Genomic DNA, 8,901 nt, shown 5'->3' with positions numbered 1-8,901 from the left:
TCCACTGCATTTCATTTATGTAATTTTACTCAGTTGTTAAGTCATGTCCAACTCTTTGCGACCCCATGGGCTGTAGCCTGCCAGGCCCCTCTGTCCTTGGAATTTTCCAGGCAAGAATACTGGAGTGGGTTGCCGTTTCCTTCTCCAAAATGTAATTTTATGCTGCCAATATTCCAGGAGTTCCTTTACTACTGTGAAGAAAACTAATTCTCATCACCTGTTTTCTTTACATGACAGAAAAAAAAACAACTTTTATTTCATGTCAAGAGCTAGGCAAACGCCATAAGAAATCATTTTTTAAAGAATTCAGAGTAGGGTGGCAGGAAAGGAAACTCTGAAGTGGTGCTAGAGTTCATGACCACCCAAGGAAACATGTACTATTGTTGACCTAACTTCAGAAACAGTTTAGTTTATTTCTAAGGATTAGTACTATTTTTTTTAGGGCTTCCCTGGTGGCTCAGCAGTAAAGAATCTGCTTGCAGTGCAGGAGTTGCAGGAGACATAAGTTTGACCCCTGGGTCTCGAAGATCCCCGGAGGAGGGGATGGCAACCCACTCCAATATTCTTGCCTGGAGAATCCCATGGATGGAAGAGCCTGGTGGGCTACAGTTCACCAGGTTGCAAAGAGTCGGACACGACTGAAGTGACTTAGCATGCATGCACTATTTTTTTAAAGTAAATATATTTTTTAGATTATTAAGTAAAAATTATAAAAATACTCCCATATTTTTTAAGGATGAGCTTTTTCATTCCAGAGGATGAATTAGCACTGAAATGAGTGGAGGATGGAATGTACTAAGATAAAAGAGGGCTTCCTTGGTGGCTCAGTGGTAAAGAATCCGCCTGCCAGTGCAGGAGAGGTGGGTTCAATCCCTGGGTCAGGAAAATTCCCTGGAGAAGGAAATGGCAATCCACTCCAGTATTCTTGCCTGGGAAATCCCATGGACAGAGGAGACTGGCGGGCTGCAGTCCATGGGGTCGTAAAGACTCAGACACGACTGAGCGACTGAACAACAAATGCTTATCGTGCTGGGACTGAGAGGAGAGTGAAGAGAAGCATAAGAGGGGACAGTGCTGCCCTCCCCGCCTCAGCTTCCTGAGCATAGGAAAATTTCAGCCTGGTGACTTCATACCAGACACGGTGCAGGCATGTTCCACCAGTCAGTCCACATTTAAGACCTACTGCCTTTAACCACAGGAGTGTATAGTCTGAGAAGTGAAGACATAGTGTTTTATAGCAGCTTTTGCTTGGGAGATGAGAGTAGGGAGCACAGAATCAGCCCTTAGGACCTTAGGAGGGTATACCCCAGCAACTCGTGAACACTGCAAATTCCAGCGCCAGGAGGAGGGGAAAGCCACATCTCCTGCCAGCAATTCCTTCCTGAGCAGGCGATGTACAATAGCTTCCTGATCATGTTTTTTGACATTCTGACAAACACTTTTTTAAATTAAAATGATTTCTAGGAAAAATTGTAATTCTGATATTCATTTTTGGAGATTTTACAAGATTCCTTCACAGAGTTGTCCCTGTAGATACTTTGTCGGATGTAGCCAGCATGTGACAGATCTACGCCGTGTTGACTGTTTATTCTTATTCTGCATTCTTATGTCTGGTTCCTGGAAGATTTTCCAGCCATTCTTATGAACTTGCAAACTTTTCTAGAGCCCACAGTGTCAGGGAACTTGTTCTTGTCTCTTCCTGTTGCCCTAGAAGTTTCCTTGTGTTTCTTTCTTGGGTTTTCCACCAGAGGGCATACTAAACCTAGCTAACTTACAGTTTGGTATGGGCACTTCCCAGGTGGTGCTAGTGGTTAAGAACCTGCCTGCCAATTCAGGACACATAAGAAATGTGGGTTTAGTTCCTGGGTTGGGAAGATCCTCTGGAGGTGATCACGGCAACCCAATCTGGTATTCTTGCCTGGAGAATCCCATGGACAGGGGAGCCTGGTGGGCTATGGTCCAAAGAGTCACTTCTGAAGTGACTTAGCAAGCATGCATGGGCACTTTTAATACAAGAAGTGAAACTTTTTGGAATTACTTAGAATGGTTCTAATTTTATTACTCCAAGGTGTCGTGATTAAGAGCAGAATCTCTGAAGCCAAACTACGTGAGTTCAGATCCCAGCTCTACTATTTACCAGCTTGTGATCTTGGTAAGTTCCTTAGTTTCCTTTCTAAGCATCACTGTTCTTATCCTAATAAAATGAGAATAACAACCTACCTCGTAGGATTAAATGACTGTGGATGCATACATAAAGCACTTAGAATCATGCCTGGCTTAGAGTAAACATGAAAAAGTGAGAATAGCTATGAAAATTTATGAATATGGCAATTTTACTTACCTGTGAGTTACTTGGAAAACACCAAAAAGTTGAAAGCTAGTAAAGAATGCTAATTACTACCATTTTTGAGCATCAGTGGTGTGTCGGATCCTAGTGATAGCATTATTTCCGTGCAGGGCTTCCCAGGTTGGGCTAGTGATATCACCTGCCAATACAGGAGACATGAGATTCTCCTCTTGGGTCAGGAAGATCCCCTGGAGGACATGGCAACCCACTCCAGTATTCTTGCTTGGAGAATCCCATGGACAGAGGAGCCTGCTGGGCTACAGTCCATAGGATCACCAAGAGTTGAACACTGAAGCCCAACAGTCATAGGAGGAAGAAATCTGTGTCAATTTATTCACTGATCCATCCAGAGCTAGACCAGTGGCCAGTACACTGGAGGTGTTCAAGATATATGTTGTAAATGAATGTAAGATCATTGGTATGAACCTGTGTTTTCAGGTAAGAAAACAGAGGCTCAAGGAATTGAGGTAAGTTACCTAGGATCACGCAAGTAGGTGGAATATGTTGTGTCTAAACCCAAATTTGTCTGATTTCAAAAAACATCTTCTTTCCATAGAGTTTTCTTACTTAGAAAAAAAGTTGAAGGGATGGAAAAAATGAGCTTCTGGTTGATTCTTGTAACTGAAATATCAGGCTACATTTTTATAGCTACTGGGGGAGAATATGAGACATTCCCTTTAGTAACACTTCTGAGGATGGTTAGCTCCAAGATTTAAACAGTGCTTAGCAAAAAATTAATCTGAATGAAGGAATTACTTAATTACTCTCAAGTAAGTGTAGCCTATATTCCCCATTCACACTTCCCCTGGGGCATTTTGCACCCTATTTCCCATAATGGAAAGAGAATAAGCAAAATATAAAGAAAAAAGAAATTTGAAAACTTGCTTGCATTTAAATACGCTTTTTGGAGGGCACAACGGCTGGTTCAGACTTCATGTTCGATATGCATTTGTTGAATGCCTGAGGGTGAGAGGAAACGGAAACAAATAACTGGGTTAAGGATTCTAGTGCCTTGATAGACCACGTGGGTCTGCTGCCCAGCTGCAACAGCATCTGAAAAATTGCTAACAACGCTAGACCTACTGAGTCTGATTCCACAGTTTAGAAAGATCCCCAGGTGATTTGGAAGAAAAGCTATGACAAACCTAGACAGCATATTAAAAAGCAAAGATACAACTTTGCCGACAAAGGTCCATATAGCTATGATCTATCAAAGCTATGGTTTTTCCAGTAGTTATGTATGGATGTGAGAGTTAGACCATAAAGAAGGCTGAGTGCCGAAGAATAGATGCCTTCAAACTGTGGTGCTGGAGAAGACTCTTGAGAGTCCCTTGGACTCCAAGGAGATCAAAACAATCAATCCTAAAGAAAATCAACTCTGAATATTCATTGGAAAGACTGATGCTGAAGCTGAAGCTCCAATCCTTTGGCCACCTAATGCAAAGAGTCGATTCATTGGAAAAGACCCTGATGCTGGGAAAGACTGAGAGCAGGAGGAGAAGGAAGCAACAGAGGATGAGATGTCTGGATGGCATCACTGACTTAATGGGCATGAGTTTGAGCAAACTCTGGGAGATGGTGAAGGAAAAGGAAGCCTGCAGTCCACTGGGTCTCAGAGTCAGACACGACTTAGTTACTACAACAACCAGGTGATTTATATGCACATTAAAGATTCAGAATCACTGTTCTACTCAATATCGTTAACTGCAGAAGACAAATGATTGATTCCACTAACTAATTAATTAATCATTTCTTATGAAGTATGTTTCAAAAAGCAAGCAACTGGAAGAAAGCTAATGCTGGGCATCATAAAATTCCAAACTATGTGTTTTGGAAGGAAGGGAAGAACTCTGTGTTTAAAAAATGGAAACTACACACTTACTTATTTTTTGCTTTTTTAAGGACTTGTGCCCATCATGCCAATATAGGATAGGTATCTCCAAATTTACAAAATGATTTCTCACATGGATTACTTGTATGAAAGTCTTGAGTTCTCTTTATTTATGGGTCTATGTAGCCTGATGTCATTTTATTGTCAATAATACTTTTATGCTACATATATGAATCATCAAAATGTGTTTCCTAAGTCCAGAGTGGAGGTAAACAGTCAAGCTAAAATTTATGGAACTGTCACTCCCTGTGACAGATGTCTTGTGTTAGGTTATAAAAGTTTTCTGTCTATGAAAAGACAAGTAAATCTGCAGTGATACACATAAGTTTCAGTTATTAAAATACACTGTAAACACACCTCTGCCTAATATACTGTATATCAAATATACATGTATGTATATACACATAAAATACGTGTATACATCTATAGATATTATTTTAATGATATATTATTTATATGTATTTTATATGTAAATGTGCATAACTTCTATAAAAGTTTTAGCATCTTCTCACATTTTTTTCAAAACTTTATAGGCACCAGAACTTCCCTGGAGGTCTGGGGGTAAGATTTCACCTTCCAGTGTAGTGGATGCGGATTTGATTCCTGGTTGGCCACATGTCTTGGGATCTTAGAAAACAAAACACATAAAACAAATAACATTGTAACAAATTCAGTAAAGACTTAAAAATAGGTCCACAGCAAAAAAAAAAAAGTCTTTAAAACAATTGATAGACACCAAAATATAATAATTTGTTATTGTAAAAGCACATCTTAGTAATTACTTTAAAAATTATAACCCAGTTATATGCCAGCACTGGAATATTTTGGTAGATACATTTTTCTTTTTAGTATTCAACCGTCTCTGTATACAGTCCAATACAACTAAAAATTGTTAATAAAAAGGAATAATATAGTAATAAGGCAATGCTTCACAAAGTTTCTTTCATTAAATTAGCCACACATATATTTTTCTTTCTACAAAATCAAACTCTGTCTTTTAAAAATAGGATCTTGATTACTATCCTTGAGTAAGTCACTTGTGCCTCTCTGACTTGAAATTAACTCATCTATCAGAGTAAGTATTCGATTCAGTTACCTCTGAAATTACAAGTTCAGAGCCAAAATGGCAGTGTTTCTTCCGCTTTAAATCTTGATGAAATTACACAGTCATAGATTTTTCTATCTCTAGTGTTTTGCCTTACTCTAGAATCTAATTGAATAAAACAGCAGCATTCGTTAGCTCACTGTGCATTTGAGGCCTGTCCTTCTAATAGACATAAAGGAAAGGAAATAAGATGGCATCATTGGCTGTTGCAGTGCGTTTACCTGAAAAAATACTAACTTTCCATTTTGTACTGACTTCTGTGAAGCAGAAGCTTTATTCTGCTGAAAATAGTATGTCCTTGTTTGTGAAGACAGCTGTGTTTCTCTTTCTCTTTTGAACACTGTTGTAGATGATGAGTCTGTAGAAACTAAAAGGGAGCTTTCACAGTGTTTTACTGATTGATTAAAGCTATGTAGGAGTGTAGTCCAAGTAAAGAATTTCCTCAATAGCAAGAGTTTAAGTCATTAGGAATGCAAAAGTATTTATAAAGCATAATTTTGGTTATATTTTATTATATTGCTACTTTGTTTTAATTGGAAATGGTTTCAGCATATTATGGAATTCATAGTCAAGGTTCCAACCTTACGATTCAGTATGTGTAAGAAAGAAAGTGAAAGTGAAGTCGCTCAGTCGTGTCTGACTCTACCTACCAGGCTCCTCCGTCCATGGGATTCTCCAGGCAAGAATACTGGAGAATAATGGAGTGGGTTACCATTTACTTCTCCAGGGGATCTTCCCAACCCAGGGATTGAACCCGGGTCTCCCACATTGGAAGCAGACGCTTTAACCTCTGAGCCACCAGGGAAACCCAAAGGGGACATCAAATATAAGGAAAAGAATACACTGTTGGTTTTGTGCTAGTTAAGTATATTCTACGGGAATTTGATCTATGAGGACTGATTAGCAAAACATTTTCAAGGGATTTCTAGTGACAGGTATTACATGATGAGTATTTTCACCAACAGCAAGATCGCTCAAAAGCTTCTTTACTGAATTCCCTTCTTCCACTCCTAGCAAATTTCCACCCGATGTAAAAGTGATATTTACAAAAAGTAAATCAGATTGTGTTCTAGATGCTTCAGAGGAACAAAAGTGTTAGAAAAACAAAATGATCCTGTCCTCAAGGAGATTTCAATACATTGATGGCTTTAGGAGAGACCCTGGAGTCAGGGTCAGTTTCACTGCTGGTCTGTACATTCACACTGAACTCTGCACTCAGGAGTCCTGAAGAGCTTACTGCTCCACCGTCACCCTCCTGAAATCCTTGTAATTTTATCTTTTTAAGTAATTTATCTTTTGTAAATGAAGTCTAATGGGACAACTCTGCCTTGTTATTTCTTTAAACAGATTAAAGGTATTTTCTGCACCTTAGTTGAGGACATATATTGATATAGAAGCAGTGACAGGTTTTATTTTCATGGGCCCCAAAATAACTGTGAACGGCAGCCATGAAATTAAAAGATGCTTGCTCTTTGGAAGAAAAGCTATGACAAACCTAGACAGCATATTAAAAAGCAGAGAAATCACTTTGCCAACAAAGGTCCATATAGTTGAAGCTATGGTTTTTTCCAGTATGGATGTCAGAGTTGGACCATAAAGAAGGCTGAACACTGAAGAATTGATGCTTTTGAACGGTGGTGCTGGAGAAGACTCTTGAGAGTCTCTTGGACAGCAAGGAGATCAAACCAGTCAATCCTAAAAGAAATCAACCCTGAATATTTATTGGAAGAACTGATGCTGAAGCTGAGGCTCCAATACTTAGGCCACCTGATGTGAAGAGCTGACTCGTTGGAAAAGACCTTGATGTTGGGAAAGATTGAGGGCAGGAGAAGAAGGGGGCGACGGGGGATGAGAGATTGGATGGCATCATTGACTCAATGGACATGAGTTTGAGCAAATTCTGGGAGATTGTGGAGGACAGAGGAGCCTGGCATACTGCAGTCCATGGGGTGGTAAAGAGTCTAACACGACATAGCAATTGAACAACAAAATAGATATAGATACAGATGATATAGATATAGATTAGATATAGACATATAGATACAGATGGACTTCCTTAGTGGCTCAGATGGTAAAAAAAAATCCACCTGCAATGCAGGATACATGGATTCAGTCTCTGGGTTGGGAAGATCCCCAGGAGAAAGGGAATGGCAACCCACTCCGGTATTCTTGCCTGGAGAATCCCATGGACAGAGGAGCCTGGTGGTCCATAGTTCATGGGGTCGCAAAGAATGGGACAGGACTGAGCAACTAACACATTCATTTTCACTTTCATAGATATGTATGATACAGATATACATATACTGGCCACACCACACAGCTTTAGAGATCTTAGTTCCTTGACCAGGGATTGAACCCAGGTTCTGACAGTGAAAGCACAAATGCCTAACCACTGGATCACCAGGGAATTCCCAGTGGAGGATAATTATGGCAACTAACATCACTGAGTGCCTTCCACGTGTGGGAACTAAGTAAAGCATTGTATATGGTACAAAATTATTTAACCTCCTCTTCCCCTCAAAAACAAACAAAAAAGGTGGGTGCTTTTTAAACTCTTATTTTACAAATGATTTCTTGGGACCCAAAGAGGCTAGGTAACTTAAGCCCAGGTGCATCTGATTCCTGAGACTGACCTTAGGACTGAATGTGCATTTGTTGTTGTTCAGTTGCCCAGTCATATCTGATTCTTTGTGACCTCAAGGGCTGCAGCACACCAGGCTTCCCTGTCCTTCACCATCTCCTGGACCTTGCGAAAACTCATGTCCATCGAGTCGGTGATGCCATCCAGCCATCTCATCCTCTGTTGTCCCCTTCTCTTTCTGCCTTCAATCTTTCCCACTATCAGGATCTTTTCCAATGAGTCAGTTCTTCACATCAGGTTGCCTAAGTATTGCAGCTTCAGCTTCAGCATCAGTCCTTCCAATGAATATTCAGGACTGATTTTCTTTACAATTGACTGGTTTGATCTTGCAGCCCAAGGGACTCTTGAGCCTTCTCCAACACCACAGTTCAAAAGCATCAATTTTTCAGCACTCAGCCTTTAAGATCCAACTCTCATACCCATACATGACTACTGGGAAAGCCACAGCTTTGACTAGACAGACATTTGTTGGCAAACTAATGTCTCTGTTTTTTAATATGCTGTCTAGGTTGGTCATAGATTTTCTTCTAAGGAGCAAGCATCTTTTAATGTCATGGCTGCAGTCTCCATCTGCAGCGATTTTGGAGCCCAAGAAAATAAGGCCTCTTACTGTTTCCATTGTTTCCACATCTATTTGCCATGAAGTGATGGGACTTGATGCCATGATGTTAGCTTTTTGAATGTTGAGTTTTAAGCCAGCTTTTTCACTCTCCTCTTTCACTTTCATCAAGAGGCTCTGAGGTTATTGATATTTCTCCCAGCGATTTTGATTCCAGCTTGTGCTTCATCCAGCCCAGCGTTTCTCATGCTGTACACTGCATATAAGTTAAATAAGCAGGGTGACAATATACAGCCTTGACATGCTTCTTTCCCAGTTTGGAGCCAGTCTGTTGTTCTATGTCCATGTCTAACTGTTG

The sequence above is a fragment of the Dama dama genome, chromosome 26, assembly GCF_033118175.1.
Source record: "Dama dama isolate Ldn47 chromosome 26, ASM3311817v1, whole genome shotgun sequence".
Classification (NCBI taxonomy): domain Eukaryota; kingdom Metazoa; phylum Chordata; class Mammalia; order Artiodactyla; family Cervidae; genus Dama; species Dama dama.
Note: the sequence above shows the minus strand (reverse complement) of the source record.